The 16,862-nt window shown below is 32.7% G+C and overlaps 1 protein-coding gene and 2 long non-coding RNA genes across 47 annotated transcripts in view; all 3 read left to right on the forward strand.

Moving 5' to 3' along the window:
* LOC137489621 (uncharacterized) overlaps window positions 1-16,862 on the forward strand; it is a 403,605-nt gene that overhangs the window by 193,718 nt on the left and 193,025 nt on the right. The window lies entirely within an intron of this gene.
* LOC148682951 (uncharacterized) lies at window positions 1,433-7,900 on the forward strand. 39 transcript variants are annotated; one of them, XR_015943119.1, is made up of 11 exons: window positions 1,433-1,516; window positions 1,923-2,013; window positions 2,118-2,731; window positions 3,129-3,427; window positions 3,664-3,794; window positions 3,927-3,967; window positions 4,097-4,187; window positions 4,267-4,413; window positions 5,630-5,701; window positions 6,162-6,249; window positions 7,615-7,900. It is a non-coding gene; the product is annotated as an uncharacterized LOC148682951 (long non-coding RNA). The 39 variants fall into 39 exon arrangements; XR_015943115.1 differs by having other exon boundaries at window positions 2,682-2,731; window positions 3,924-3,967; window positions 5,630-5,805; XR_015943114.1 differs by having other exon boundaries at window positions 2,682-2,731; window positions 3,924-3,967; window positions 5,630-5,796.
* Window positions 9,626-15,479, forward strand: LOC148682952 (uncharacterized). Of its 7 annotated transcripts, XR_015943149.1 has the most exons (12): window positions 9,626-9,709; window positions 10,115-10,205; window positions 10,875-10,924; window positions 11,555-11,585; window positions 11,835-11,942; window positions 12,156-12,286; window positions 12,415-12,466; window positions 12,591-12,681; window positions 12,778-12,881; window positions 14,121-14,192; window positions 14,674-14,761; window positions 15,286-15,479. It is a non-coding gene; the product is annotated as an uncharacterized LOC148682952 (long non-coding RNA). The 7 variants fall into 7 exon arrangements; XR_015943147.1 differs by lacking the exon at window positions 11,555-11,585 and having other exon boundaries at window positions 12,761-12,881; XR_015943145.1 differs by lacking the exon at window positions 11,555-11,585.

The following is a 16,862-nucleotide window of genomic DNA, read 5'->3' on the forward strand; positions in this document are numbered from 1 at the left end:
GGGTCAGAGAGTTCATCTGCTGTCGAGATAAATTCATATGCTGAAGTGATTTCGTGTGGTAAGTTATTTTTATACTGTTATATTGATGCACAGTATGTTTTGGTCAAGGCACGTTTGAAATATCTCACTCTTTGTGCAGTATTCGTGAGGCTGCGCCTTCAAAAAGTACACCTGTCATAGAGATTTTGTGTGATAAGTTATTTTTATACTGTTATATTGATGCACAGTATGTTTTGGTCACATCACGTTGGAAATATTTCACTCTTTGTGCAGCATTTTGTCTGTGTGTGTGAGGCTGCGCCGTCATAAAGTACACCTGTTGTAGTGATTTATAGGGGTAGGTTATTTTTATCCTGTTCTGATAAACAGTATGTTTTGCTCACATCACGTTTGATATATTTTACTGTGTGTGCAGTATTTTGTCTGTGTGTGTGACGCTGCGCCGTCATAAAGTACACCTGTTGTAGTGATTTATAGGGGTAGGTTATTTTTATCCTGTTCTGATAAACAGTATGTTTTGCTCACATCACGTTTGATATATTTTACTGTGTGTGCAGTATTTTGTCTGTGTGTGTGACGCTGCGCCGTCAGACGTTCACCTCCCAGACAGCACACATACGTTGGGCCGACGTCGGCCGAAGGTCAACACGTCGGCCCCTTTAATTCTAACATCGGTATATGATCGGCCAAACATACGCATGATCGTTCGGTCGTGTGTTCTATTGTTCCAGCTCAACAAACGTCGGCTCTGCATCGGTTAACGACCAGAGGCCGACGAAGCACTTTATCTCTCATACCCATGAAAGAATCCGGCAACATATTTGGTTTACAAGTAAGTTTTTGCGTGCATAATAAATTAGACAACGCGACATGCATCATGTGAACTGCGTCGGTCGGTCCAGCTTTAAATAGCCTACATTAATGCAGTAAAACTGACCAAAATGCCTACAATACATGATTTCAATTCATTAAAATATAAAAAGTTTTATTGTTATGCTTTAATAATGAAAACGTTGTTTTTTTCTGGTGTTAACTGCTGTTTGCTTTTTTTATTGTGGCTTTTTCTACATTTCCCAGTGTAAAAATCAAGTATGTTCTGCATTTCGGCTGTTTAATTAAAATAAACACCTTTTTACAGAGTGACATCTTTGTTTTATATATACTTGCATTTATATTTATTGGTTATTTATTTTTGACAGTGAATCTGATGCACAAATAAAGTGTTTGTTTTGTAACAGTTTAGTAGGCTATAAAGCTCGTCTTAAAAATAATAGCGTATATAAAACTGCTAAATACATTTTAAATTCAAGATTTAAAATACAAGGTTATTATTTAAATTGTCTATGGAGTGATCATGTTTATAAATGTAATACTGCAAGACTTTAATGTGCGCGCGCGCGTCTTCAAACACTGGAGCGGAGAGGATGTTGCTATGGGAAACGAAGCTAACACGACACGACACCACCCAAAAGACACAACACGACTTCTCTCAAGCTGCCGTTTTGACTGTTTTCAGGTAAGTTTAGTCCCTAAAACAAAGCAAATACTACATAAAACTGTTCCTCACACATTTATTATTGGCAATTGATGAATATTCAGTTGAATAGTATGTTATATAAGAGTGGTAAGTCTTCGTAAAAGTCCGTTAGCATATTAGCACTGGTAACGTTAGCGTCAGGGTAATATTACGTTAACTTACTTAATGTTAGCTCTTGTTAAACTTGTTTGTTAAAGTTTTGGCTTTTATTTATTCTTTATGTGTAGATGAGAGGTTTTGTCAATGTTTTATTGAATGCACTCCATATGTAGTCTAAAATACGCATTGTACTGTAAAGGACCGTGAATCAAAAGTTCAATCGTGTTTTGATATTTCATGGTATCTTAAACTAAATGTTAAGTAAAAAAGTGTTCTGTGGTTTCAGGAGTGAGAGAATAACCTCCTGCTACAGAAAATATAACTCAAGATTCCTAAATTTCTGAAGGGAGCTGATCACAGAGATACAGGAAAGACAGGTAACTTTAAGCATAGGATTAATTCATATGAATTTCCATTGCACATAATTATGCAAATGTTACATGTCTATATATTATGCATCTGTTACTTGTCTGTATTGCAGTTGTTTTAAGAAAGTTTTGACATTGAAACATGTGAGTGGTATTAAATTTCACATCACATGATTCTTCAGAACTTAGTAAATATATAGATTTGCTGCTAATGAAGTAATATTTGTGATTTTTATTTTGTTTAATTTTTTATGATTAATTGATTTATTAAATCTTAGAAAAAAGTTTACACTAAATTATTTGTCATCACATCTGTTTTTAGCATTGATAGCAATCCGAAATGTTTCTTGAGCAGCAAATCAGCACCATTTGATAATCACCATTATATTAGTTCAACCTCAAGCACTAAATCAACATCTTAAAAAAAGATTTCTGAAAGATCAAGTGACACTGAAGACTTGAGTAATGATGCTGAAAATTTAGCTTTACATCATAGCTATGAATTACATGTATATTTACACTGTTCACCCATCCCTTACACCTTAACTCATCCTCAAACAAGACAATTTAAGCCCTAAATGAATAATTTTTGATTTGTACAGGCATGATATGCAACTTGTATTCAGTCGTTTTGTTTTTTCTTTCTTTTGCTTTTGTTTTCCACATCAACTGAAAAGGAGGTCTAAGTTTAACCTAAGTGCCGTGTTGCTGATGAACATCTTTATATGTAAGTATATTTTTGACTGACTGCCAGACACTTGTAAAACAGTGATGAGCAAACGAATGGCCGTTCTTTTAAAAAGATCAGGAAGATGCAAGTCTGGAGATTAATATACATTTTAATTCAAAATTGATTTATCTGGAAATATTTTATAATGTTTTGAGATATGTGCCCTATATGCATTTAGATGTCCATGCATGTTTAAAATACTTTTAAATTTAACAATGGCTGCAAGTTATAAAAACATAAACAAACACAAAAATGTTAAAGTAAATTGAGAAAACATTTTCATCAGTTTGACAACAGGTAGATCAGCTCCTGACAGACATGTTAACAGATCAGTTTAACTCTTATTAAATTCATTCATTCATTCATTCATTCATTCATTTTCTTTTCTGCTTAGTCCCTTTATTAATCTGGGGTCACCACAGCGGAATGAACTGTCAACTTATCCAGCATATGTTTTACGCAGTGGATGCCCTTCCAGCTGCAAGCCATCACTGGGAAACAACCATATACGCTTGTTCTCACTCATACACTACAGACAATTTAGCCTACCCAATTCACCTGTACCCCATGTCTTTGGACTTGTAGGCAAAACCGGAGCACCCAGAGAAAACCCACGCAAACGCAGAGAGAATTTGCAAACTACACACAGAAATGCCTGCTGATCCAGCTGCGGCTCGAGTCAGCATCCTTGCTGTAAGGCGACAGCACTACCTATTGTGCCACCACGTCACGTTCTTATTAAATTATATTTATATAATTTTGTGTTTCAGTACATGCTATTTTGGGAAGACAAAATATAATCATAAGCTCTCAGAAAATTCAATAAGAGAATTCATTCATTCATTTTAAGAGAATTAACTGCACAATTACTTGAAATGTGTGGGATTACATTATTTGTTAACCCAAAGTGAGTTTCTCTTTCTTTGCAGTATTGGATGCCTGATTGCAGTTCAACTCCAAACTCAGTTGGACCAGCTGATCAGTGTCTTCAGTATTACCACAAGCTACTGGGCAGATGTGTGGACAGCTATGAGCCAAACTTGGGACGTTTGGTTTTTAGGTAATACCAGTGACAAAGTATTCAGTAAATTGCTTATAATAAAAGATGCTCACTGTTTACTCCCTTATAGTTAAGTTGTTTGCAGTTTCATTGTTGTAAAAATACCATACTTTTTCCTTTTTTTATAAGCAGGTGTGACCGTCTGGGCAGCAGAAACAAGACAACTAATCATAGTTGAGTTGAGATTAGTATTATTAACTTGACTAGTTTGGTTGGAGACTTGTTCAATACTTAACAATTTGTATAAGTTACAAGATCAATGGTCCTGCTATCAATGTTTTTGTAACTTAAATTCATTACAGTTTAGATACAATCAAATGTTCAAACCATCTCTGAGTGAATGACATCAAGGAAACAGGATCAAAAGATCATTCATTATAGACCGTTTCATAGGTAACAGCACATCCTTTGTGAAAAATAATTTATTTTTGTGTCATCATTACAAGACAAAATACATTTCAACTGATTTCAGTTGGTTATATTTTTAGGTCCTCCTGATCATTCTGTTCTCCTGGTTGTGAGGATGTGCAGAGGCTGTATTTGTCAGTGTTAAAAGACTTGTGCAGCTGTATCCAGACATACAAGCAGCCGACAAAGAGTTCTGGAGCAGGACAGACAGGTAGTTCACAGTGGCTAGGCTAGAAGTTTATACTTGGGTGGCCAGAAAGTGGCCTCCGCTATTTTGGGGGGTCCATACAAATACACCAGTGTAAGCTATACTATTGCACAGAAAAAATTAAATGAAAGAATTAATTAATCGGTTGAACACAAAATATTTTAAAGAAAGCTTAAGTATCAAGGTGGCAATATACAGTATGTTACATTGTAGTACATGAGCTGGCTAATACAGATTCGTAAATGTTTAGTTGTTAAGATTAGTTAAATACTAAATCCTATACTTGAGACCTGCTGCATATACAGCTTTAACTGAACTGAATTTAACTAGAACTACACCAGCATTCCAAGTGCTCTAGACTAGCTTTTTGCACTGGTGCGTCTAAAATGTTTGATGGCATTGCATTTAACACTGCAATTTTACATGTTAATTTTTTTTTAAATTACAATCCATATAGGCAATATTGACTTGTAAATGATTAACTAAAATCGGGTCAACACACATTATGGGGATTGTGTGTAGAATTTTAAGGAAATTAATGAATTTAATCCATTTTGAAATAAGACTGAAACATTAAAAATGTGGAAAAAGTAAAGTATCAATACTTTCCGGATGCATTGTATATGGTTTTTAGCGCGTTATCAAAGACTTAAAAAAATAGTCCAACATTATTTACAGCAGCAAAAGACCCTCCACATCAAAAGCTACTGGTCAGCTCACGATTCAGCAAACATCTGAAAAACAAATAGCTTATTATGCCTTCACAAGAAATCAGTGTTTTAATGAAGAGTCTAATGAAGATAGTACTATTTTATTAAATTATTATTTAGCCTGGCATGTTTACTGTTACAAAATATTTTAAATGTTTCTTAAAACAAAACATATTGTGTTTAATGGGGAAAAGTAGCTGTTTTTTACACAGAGATAAAAAAAAACACATTTCAGAGCAGTAATCACAATACTGTGAAACTGTGATATTTTTATCCAAGATTATACCCTCAGAATTTTTTAATTTATTTTTTTTTTCAGTTGGCCTATATTCTGTTTTTATATGTTCTTGGAAATGCTGCTGTGCATGAAAATGTGACGATATATCCGGTTCTATAGTTAATTCTGAAATAAATCTTAAAATGAAACAATGTTTAAAAATGCAATATTTAATGTGTCAGACACTAAATAAACATGTCAATTCATTTATATTAATCTGATTCCTTAACAGGGCAGCACGGTGGCGCAGAGGGTAGCACGTTTGCCTCACAGCAAGAAGGTTGCTGCTTCAAGCTTCGGCTGGGTCAGTTGGCGTTTCTGTGTGAAGTTTGCATGCTCTCCCCGTGTTGGCATGGGTTTCCTCCGGGTGCTCCGGTTTTCCCAAGTCCAAAGACATAGGTGAATTGGGTATGCTAAAATTGACCATAGTGTATAAGTGTGTGTGAATGAGTGTGTATTGGTTACAGCTGGAAGGGCATCCACTGCGTAAAACATAGGCTGGCTAAGTTGGCCTTTCATTCCGCTGTGGTGACCCCAGATTAATAAAGGGACTAAGCCCAAAAGACAATGAATGAATGAATCCTTAACTGTTAAAATTAACCATTTGAGCGTGCTTAGTTTAGGGTATGTTGTGCCATTAAATTGTCAATAGGTTTTATTTTTTTCTACATTTTAAATCTGCTTTAGCTTTCTTCTTTCCTATAAACCTGGAAATATAAAATATATATTTTTGGTTTTTAACAAATTGCTTATTTTATTCTTAGATTGGTGTACGCTGATGGTCTGCTGAGAATTCTGCTGAGTTGAAGGGATCCTCCTGTCAGACAACCTCTCCAAAGTACAATAGGACTAGTAAGTAACATCTTAAACATACACTACTGTTTCATAGCTTTTAGGTTGGTATGGTAAATTCTCTTCTGATAGTGTCAGCTTTATTTAATTAATACAGTCAAGCAGTAATACTGTGAATTTAATACAATGTATATAATTAATAGTGTCACATGATCCTTCTGAAAAAATAGTATTCCAATGTACTGATTCTCTCCTCAAGCTGTTTTTTTTATATATAAAACATTTTAAATAAACATATTTTTAGTATTCTTGATGTATGAAAAGTTTATTTTTAAAAGCATAGTATTTATTTGAAAAAAAAAAAAGTTTGCTCTTTGATGATTGCTAGCAATCAGACATGTTTCTTTAGAACAAAAAGAATTTGTGGAAAAAAAGTATTCTCACTGAGCGTTGTTCAACTGTGGTCAACACGTCATTTAAGTTTTCAAATAAGCCTAAAAGACCTGATTAGCTGCATAAGGTGCATTTAATTAGAGAGTTGAATATATAATTTCTTCATATATCCTCCTCTATAGCCTACATATAATAGAAGTTGTTTGCTGAAAAACCTTTTTGTAGCAGAAATAAAGCTATGATTTGGCCCACCCGGATTTTTCGCATAACTCCGCAGATGTTTAGCCTATCATTAATTCTGTTTATTTACTTGAGTAAATGTGTGTAAATCTATATTTATTCAGTTTTTTTATTAATTTCAGTAATATTATTGACTAATGTGAAAATGTTCATCTGATTTATGTACAATGCAGTTTGTACAGTAATATTTTCTGTCTTACTAGATATGTTACATGAAAAACTTGCTTTATTTACCAAATAAAGTGAATCTAATTGGATTTGCATTTTAAACATTAAATAAAACTTTAAAATATATTATTTTTTATTTCATATATTAAGGTTTTAGTTATGATACTCCCAAAATAATTCCGCAGAAATCCGCAGACTTCCACCAAAAGTTTCAGCAGAAATAGCAAAAAACATCCGCAGATTCCTCCTGGCCCTAGCTATGATATATTAAATGTGGTGTACAGTGTGACATTTTAGTTGACGAAACTTAGTTTAATTTGCATGTAATGTGGTATCTGAAGATTTGACATATATTTAGAGACACATTTATACTAACACAATGATACTAAAAACCAAAAAAAAACATTCATTATAATTTCACAAGGAATTTAACTTTCAAATGGCTTTTCTGAAAATTAGTGCTCAGACACACTCTTTAAGTTTAAATTAAATTACACATTTTAGCTAGTCACTTGCATAACACATACTCCAGTTATATGTCATGAAACAAATAATTTATATTTGTGGTAATATGAACTGCTGCAATGCTAATCTTTCTCCTTTTGGTTTCTTGCTTTATTTAAGGGTTCCCACTACAAGGATTAGATTTGGCTACTGCAGTCCCGGTTTGGGCCAGCCTCACTTGTGAAGACTAAAGATGAAGACAACATACAAGAACAATTTCGAGGATGGCGACACACTTTTTATTCCACCTATATATCCCCTTTTATGTGTAAGCAACATTCCACAAGATAAAACAAAAGTAAATGACAGGTTATTTCTTTTAATTTTGTCTGTTTTCTTGGAACATTGTACACAATTTACAACCAGTTTTATTTATATAAATAAAGGTCAGAGCAAGAAAATGTTATGTTTTCTTCTGGAGAAAGTCTTATTTCTTTTATTTCGGCTAGAATAAAAACAGTTTTGAATTTTTTAAAAAACATTTTAAGGTCAATATTATTAGCCCCTTTAAGCATTTTTTTTCGACTGTCTACAGAACAAACCATCGATATACAATAACTTGCCTAATTACCCTAACCTGTCTAGTTAAGCTAATTAACCTAATTAAGCCTTTAAATGTCACTTTAAGCTGTATAGAAAAATATCTAGTCAAATATTATTTACTCGGTTATTAGAAATGAGTTATCAAAACTATTGTGATTAGAAATGTGTTAAAAAATATTTCCGTTAAACAGAAATTAAGGTTTTTTTATATATATATATATATATATATATATATATATATATATATATATATATATATATATATATATATATATATATATATATATATAATGACAAAATCTGTTTTGTGTCGTGCATTAGAGTTTGCTTAAAAAAAACTGGTTATCTCTGAGAAAGTATTATTTTATTATGGGTGTGTTATTAGTTCAGAGGAGATTGCAAATTGTTGAATGCCATTTATAAAAAAAATGTAAAAAAAATTGACTACAGACTTTAATAAAATTTTATCAGACAATTATTTTAATTTGTATGATTTTATTTACTACTGTAAATATTGTTTGCTTGGTATTTATTTTGTGTTTGTGTACTCTTTTTTTTTTTTATCGTAACTCCCTGAAGAAAGTCTTTTGGATACTGAACACATGACTGGTATTATCTTGTATTTTAAAATTATAGTCTTGGAAACATGCATTTTCTTTAACACTATTTAAGAAATTATAAGCATTATAACATGTGCTTACACAAGTGATTTGTGTTTTTACTATAGTAAACTATACCCAGACAGCACACATACGTTGGGCCGACGTCGGCCGAAGGTCAACACGTCGGCCCCTTTAATTCTAACATCTGTATATGGTCGGCCAAACATACGCATGATCGTTCGGTCGTGTGTTCTATTGTTCCAGCTCAACAAACGTCGGCTCTGCATCGGTTAACGACCAGAGGCCGACGAAGCACTTCATAAGCACTTGATCTCTCATGCCCATGAAAGAATCCGGCAACATATTTGGTTTACAAGTAAGTTTTTGCGTGCATAATAAATTAGACAAACGCGACATGCATCATGTCTACTGCGTCGGTCGGTCCAGCTTTAAATAGCCGACATTCATGCAGTAAAACTGACCAAAATGCCTACAATACATGATTTCAATTCATTAAAATATAAAAAGTTTTATTGTTATGCTTTAATAATGAAAACGTAGTTTTTCTGGTGTTAACTGCTGTTTGCTTTTTTTTATTGTGGCTTTTTCTAATACATTTTTTCCAGTGTAAAAATCAAGTATGTTCTGCATTTCGGCTGTTTAATTAAAATAAACACCTTTTTACAGAGTGACATCTTTGTTTTATATATACTTGCATTTATATTTATTGGTTATTTATTTTTGACAGTGAATCTGATGCACAAATAAAGTGTTTGTTTTGTAACAGTTTAGTTGGCTATAAAGCTCGTCTTAAAGATAATAGCGTATATAAAACTGCTAAATACATTTTAAATTCAAGATATAAAATACAAGGTTATTATTTAAATTGTCTATGGAGTGATCATGTTTATAAATGTAATACTGCATGACTTTAATGTGCGCGCGCGCGTCTCATTCCAACACTGGAGCGGAGAGGATGTTGCTATGGGAAACGAAGCTACAACACGACACGACACCACCTAAAAGACACAACACGACTTCTCTCAAGCTGCCGTTTTGACTGTTTTCAGGTAAGTTTAGTCCCTAAAACAAAGCAAATACTACATAAAACTGTTCCTCACACATTTATTATTGGCAATTGATGAATATTCAGTTGAATATTATGTTATATAAGAGTGGTAAGTCTTCGTAAAAGTCCGTTAGCATATTAGCACTGGTAACGTTAGCGTCGGGGTAATATTACGTTAACTTACTTAATGTTAGCTCTTGTTAAACTTGTTTGTTAAAGTTTTGGATTTTATTTATTCTTTATGTGTAGATGAGAGGTTTTGTCAATGTTTTATTGAATGCACTCCATATGTAGTCTAAAATACGCATTGTACTGTAAAGGACCGTGAATCAGAAGTTCAATCGTGTTTTGATATTTCATGGTATCTTAAACAAATGTTAAGTAAAAAAGTGTTCTGTGGTTTCAGGAGTGAGAGAATAACCCCCTGCTACAGAAAATATAACACAAGATTCCTACATTTCTGAAGGGAACTGATCACAGAGATGCAGAAAAGACAGGTAACTTTAAGCAGAGGATTAATTCATATGAATTTCCATTGCACATCATTATGCACATGTTACATGTCTATATATTATGCATCTGTTACTTGTCTTTATTGCAGTTATTATAAGAAAGTTTTGACATTGAAACATGTGAGTGGTATTACATTTCACATCACATGATTCTTCAGAACTTAATAAATATGCAGATTTGCTGCTAATGAAGTAATATTTGTGATTTTCATTTTGTTTAATTTTTTTTATGATTAATTGATTTATTAAATCTTAGAAAAAAGTTTACACTACATTATTTGTCATCACATCTGTTTTTAGCATTGATATCAATCAGAAATGTTTCTTGAGCAGCAAATCAGCACCATTTGATAATCACCATTATATTAGTTCAACCTCAAGCACTAAATCAACATCTTAAAAAAAGATTTCTGAAAGATCAAGTGACACTGAAGACTTGAGTAATGATGCTGAAAATTCAGCTTTACATCATAGCTATAAATTACATGTATATTTACACCGTTCACCCATCCCTTACACCTTAACTCATCCTGAAACAAGTCAATTTAAGCCCTAAATGAATAAATTTTGACTTTACAGGCATGATATGCAACTTGTATTCAGTCGTTTTGTTTTTTTTTTCTTTTGCTTTTGTTTTCCACATCAACTGAAAAGGAGGTCAAAGTTTAACCTAAGTGCCGTGTAGCTGATGAACATCTTTATATGTAAGTATATTTTTGACTGACTGCCAGACACTTGTCAAACAGTGATGAGCAAACGAGGGGCCGTTCTTTTAAAAAGATCAGGGAGATGCAAGTCTGGAGATTAATATACATTTTAATTCAAAATTGATTTATCTGTAAATATTTCATAATGTTTTGAGATATGTGCCCTATATCCATTTAGATGTCCATCCATGTTTAAAATACTTTTAAATTTAACAACGGCTGCAAGTTATAAAAACATAAACACAAAAATGTTAAAGTAAATTGAGAAAACATTTTCATCAGTTTGACAACATACACAATCTCACAAATAACATAGAAAAAGTGACAAAGCTGTCTTCTTTGTCTGTGTTTTATTACTCTCTTTGCACTCTCGGCCACTGTATGTAACAGTGATTAGTATAATCTAACGGTAGACAGATGAGGAATGTGAATATGTAGTTTAACTTTAAGGAGCGTTACTACTGGAACCATTTTTTGTACAAATATATATATATATATATATATATATATATATATATATATATATATATATATATATATATATATATATATATATATATATATATATATATATATGTATGTATTGATTTACCTGTTAAAAAAATTAAGCAAAAAATTTATTATCAGGTAGATCAGCTCCTGACAGACATGTTAACAGGTCAGTTTAACTCTTATTAAATTCATTCATTCATTCATTCATTTTCTTTTCTGATTAGTCCCTTTATTAATCTGGGGTAACCACAGCGGAATGAACTGTCAACTAATCCAGCATATGTTTTATGCAGTGGATGCCCTTCCAGCTGCAACCCATCACTGGGAAACAACCATATACGCTTATTCTCACTCATACACTACAGACAATTTAGCCTACCCAATTCACCTGTACCCCATGTCTTTGGACTTGTAGGCAAAACCGGAGCACCCAGAGAAAACCCACGCAAACGCAGGGAGAATTTGCAAACTCCACACAGAAATGCCAGCTGATCCAGTCGAGGCTCGAGTCAGCATCCTTGCTGTAAGGCAACAGCACTATTGTGCCACCACATCATGCTCTTATTAAATTATATTTATATAATGTTGTGTTTCAGTACATGCTATTTTGGAAAGACAAAATATATTCATAAGCTCTCAGAAAATTCAATAAGACAATTAACTGCACAATTACTTGAAATGTGTGGATGGGATTACATTATTTGTTAACCCAAAGTGAGTTTCTCTTTCTTTGCAGTATTGGATGCCTGATTGCAGTTCAGCTCCAAACTCAGTTGGACCAGCTGATCAGTGTCTTCAGTATTACCACAAGCTACTGGGCAGATGTGTGGACAGCTATGAGCCAAACTTGGGACGTTTGGTTTTTAGGTAATACCAGTGACAAAGTATTCAGTAAATTGCTTATAATAAAAGATGCTCACTGCTTACCCCCTTATAGTTAAGTTGTTTGCAGTTTCATTGTTGGAAAAATACCATACTTTTTCCTTTTTTATCAGCAGGTGGAGAGACCATCTAGTCAGCAGAAACAAGACAACTAATCATAGCTGAGTTAAGATTAGTATTATTAACTTGACTAGTTTGGTTGCAGACTTGTTCAATACTTAACAATTTGTATAAGTTACAAGATCAATGGTCCTGCTATCAATGTTTTTGTAACTTAAATTCATTACAGTTTAGATACAATCAAATGTCCAAACCATCTCTGAGTGAATGACATCAAGGAAACAGGATCAAAAGATCATTCATTATAGACCGTTTCATAGGTAACAGCACATCCTTTGTGAAAAATAATTTATTTTTGTGTCATCATCACAAGACAAAATACATTTCAACTGATTCCAGTTGGTTGTATTTTTCAGGTCATTCTGTTCTCCTGGTGGTGAGGATGTGCAGAGGCTGTATTTGTGCAGCTGTATTCACACATATAAGCAGCCGACAAAGAGTTCTGGACCAGGACAGACAGGTAGTTCACAGTGGCTAGGCTAGAAATGTATACTTGGGTGGCCAGAAAGTGGCCTCCGCTATTTTGGGGGGTCCATACAAATAAACCAGTGTAAGCTATACTATTGCACTGAAAAAATTAAATGAAAGAATTAATTAATTGGTTGAACACAAAATATTTTAAAGAAAGCTTGAGTATCAAGGTGGCAATATACAGTATCTGTTACATTGTAGTACATGAGCTGGCTAATACAGACTCGTAAATGTTTAGTTGTTAAGATTAGTTAAATACTAAATCCTATACTTGAGACCGGCTGCATATACAGCTTTAACTGAACTTAATTTAACTAGAACTACACCAGCATTCCAAGTGCTCTAGACTAGCTTTTTGCACTGGTGCGTCTAAAATGTTTGATGGCATTGCATTTAACACTGCAATTTTACATGTTAAAATCACAATCCATATAGGCAATATTGACTTGTAAATGATTAATAAAAATCGGGTCAACACACATTATGGGGATTGTGTGTAGAATTTTGAGGAAATTAATGAATTTAATCCATTTTGAAATAAGACTGAAACATTAAAAATGTGGAAAAAGTGAAGCGCTATCAATACTTTCCGGATGCATTGTATATGGTTTTTAGCACGTTATCAAAGACTTAAAAAAATAGTCCAACATTATCTACAGCAGCAAAAGACCCTCCACATCATAAGCTACTGGTCAGCTCACGATTCAGCAAACATCTGAAAAACAAATAGCTCATTATGCCTTCACAAGAAATCAGTGTTTTTGAGTCTAATGAAGATAGTTATATTTTATTAAATTATTATTTAGCCTGGCATGTTTACTGTTACAAAATATTTTAAATGTTTCTTAAAATAAAACATATTGTGTTCAATGGGGAAAAAGTAGCTGCTTTTTACACAGAGATAAAAAAAACACATTTCAGAGCAGTAATCACAATACTGTGAAACTGTGATATTTTTATATTATCTTATACCTGCCCATTCCTAGCCAGTTAGTTAAAGCATTCAGTCAGAGTTTTTTTTATTATTTTTTTTTCAGTTGTCCTATATTCTGTTTTTCTATGTTCTTGGAAATGCTGCTGTGCATGAAAATGTGACGATATATCCAGGTTCTATAGTTAATTCTGAAATAAATCTTAAAATGAAACAATATTTAAAAATGCAATATTTAATGTGTCAGACACTAAATAAACATGTCAATTCATTTATATTAATCTGATTCCTTAACAGGGCAGCACGGGGGCGCAGAGGGTAACACGTTTGCCTCACAGCAAGAAGGTCGCTGCTTCGAGCTTCGGCTGGGTCAGTTGGTGTTTTTGTGTGAAGTTTGCATGCTCTCCCCGTGTTGGCGTGGGTTTCCTCCGGGTGCTCCGGTTTTCCCAAGTCCAAAGACATAGGTGAATTGGGTATGCTAAAATTGACCATAGTGTATAAGTGTGTGTGAATGAGTGTGTATTGGTTGCAGCTGGAAGGGCATCCGCTGCGTTAAACATATGCTGGATAAGTTGGCCTTTCATTCCGCTGTGGCGACCCCAGATTAATAAAGGGACTAAGCCCAAAAGACAATGAATCCTTAACAGTTAATATTGGTATAATGAGCAGCAGTTGTCATTTATGTAAATTAACCATTTGAGCGTGCTTAGTTTGGGGTATGTTGTGCCATTAAATTGTCAATTGTCAATTTCTACATTTTAAATCTGCTTTAACTTTCTTCTTTCCTATGAACCTGGAAATATAAAATATATATTTTTGGTTTTTAACAAATTGCTTATTTTATTCTTAGATTGGTGTAGGCTGATGGTCTGCTGAGAATTCTGCTGAGTTGAAGGGATCCTCCTGTCAGACAACCTCTCCAAAGTACAATAGGACTAGTAAGTAACATCTTAAACATACACTACTGTTTCATAGCTTTTAGGTTGGTATGGTAAATTCTCTTCTGATAGTGTCAGCTTTATTTAATTAATACAGTCAAGCAGTAATACTGTGAATTTAATACAATGTATATAATTAATAGTGTCACAGGATCCTTCTGAAAAAAATAGTATTCTAATGTACTGATTCTCTCCTCAAGCTGTTTTTTTTAAATATAATAATAATGTAATGTGGTATCTGAAGATTAGACATATATTTAGATACACATTTATACCAACACAATGATACTAAAAACCAAAAAAAATTCATTATGATTTCACAAGGAATTTAACTTTCAAATGGCTTTTCTGAAAATTAGTGCTCAGACACACTCTTTAAGTTTAAATTAAATTACACATTTTAGCTAGGCACTTGCATAACACATACTCCAGTTATATGTCATGAAACAAATGATAAATATTTGTGGTAATATGAACTGCTGCAATGCTAATCTTTCTCCTTTTGGTTTCTTGCTTTATTTAAGGGTTCCCACTACAAGGATTAGATTTGGCTACTGCAGTCCTGGTTTGGGCCAGCCTCACTTGTGAAGACTAAAGATGAAGACAACATACAAGAACAATTTAGAGGATGGCGACACACTTTTTATTCCACCTATATATCCCCTTTTATGTGTAAGCAACATTCCACAAGAATAAAACAAAACTAAATGACAGGTTATGTCTTTTAATTTTATCTGTTTTCTTGGAACATTGTACACAATTTACAACCAGTTTATATATATATATATATATATATATATATATATATATATATATATATATATATATATATATATAGGTCAGAGCAAGAAAATGTTATGTTTTCTTCTGGAGAAAGTCTTATTTCTTTTATTTATATTTTAGTTTTGAATAAAAAAAAAAAAAAACATTTTAAGGTCAATATTATCAGCCTCTTTAAGCAATTTTTTTCGACTGTCTACAGAACAAACCATCGATATACAATACCTTGCCTAATTACCCTAACCTGCCTAGTTAAGCCTCTAAATGTCACTTTAAGCTGTATAGAAGTGTCTTGAAGAATATCTAGTCAAATATTATTTACTCAGTTATTAGAAATGAGTTATTAAAACTATTGTGATTAGAAATGTGTTAAAAAATATTTCCGTTAAACAGAAATTAAGGGATTATATATATATATATATATATATATATATATATAATCCCTTAATTTCTGTTTAACGGAAATATTTTTATATACAATATATATATATATATATATATATATATATATATATATATATATATATATATATATAATGACAAAATCTGTTTTGTGTCGTGCGTTAGAGTTTGCTTAAAAAAACTGGTTATCTCTGAGAAAGTATTGTTATTTTTTATTATTGATGTGTTATTAGTTCAGAGGAGATTGCAAATTGTTGAATGCCATTTATAAAAAAAATTGTACTACAGACTTTAATAAGATTTTATCAGACAATTATTTTAATTTGAATGATTTTATTTACTACTGTAAATATTGTTTGCTTGGTATTTATTTTGTGTTTGTGTACGCTTTTATTATTGTAACTCCCTGAAGAAAGTCTTTTGGATACTGAACACATGACTGGGATTATCTTGTATTTTAAAATTATAGTCTTGGAAACATGCATTTTCTTTAACACTATTTAAGAAATTATAAGCATTATAACATGTGCTTACACAAGTTATTTGTGTTTTTACTATAGTAAACTATAGTCACCCTTAGTGTACATGTTTTGAAGTACTTGTAAATATTCCTATGGTCTTAATATAAATGCTGCAATGAACTTTGTATTTAAAATCTTAGTTGCACATTAGTTCAGCCATGGTTATAGTACAACTTGTTGTTTTTGTTTTAAACGTGGTAAAACATGGTTATGTGTGATAAAAGTATGTTAATCTATTTGTATGTTTGTGAAAATATTAATAAATCTTCAACTGTTATTGAGAGTGGTGTGTCGTGTTTATTATAAATAAGCAGCTGCTGCAACTAGTGGTCCATAAGTATGAGCAAAACGCCTGAGAACAGCGCCTCCGCGGCGCGGCCGGTATTTCCGGTTGCGTC

The sequence above is a fragment of the Danio rerio genome, chromosome 4 (assembly GCF_052040795.2).
Source record: "Danio rerio strain M-AB ecotype USA chromosome 4, GRCz13ab, whole genome shotgun sequence".
Taxonomy (NCBI): Eukaryota; Metazoa; Chordata; class Actinopteri; order Cypriniformes; family Danionidae; genus Danio; species Danio rerio.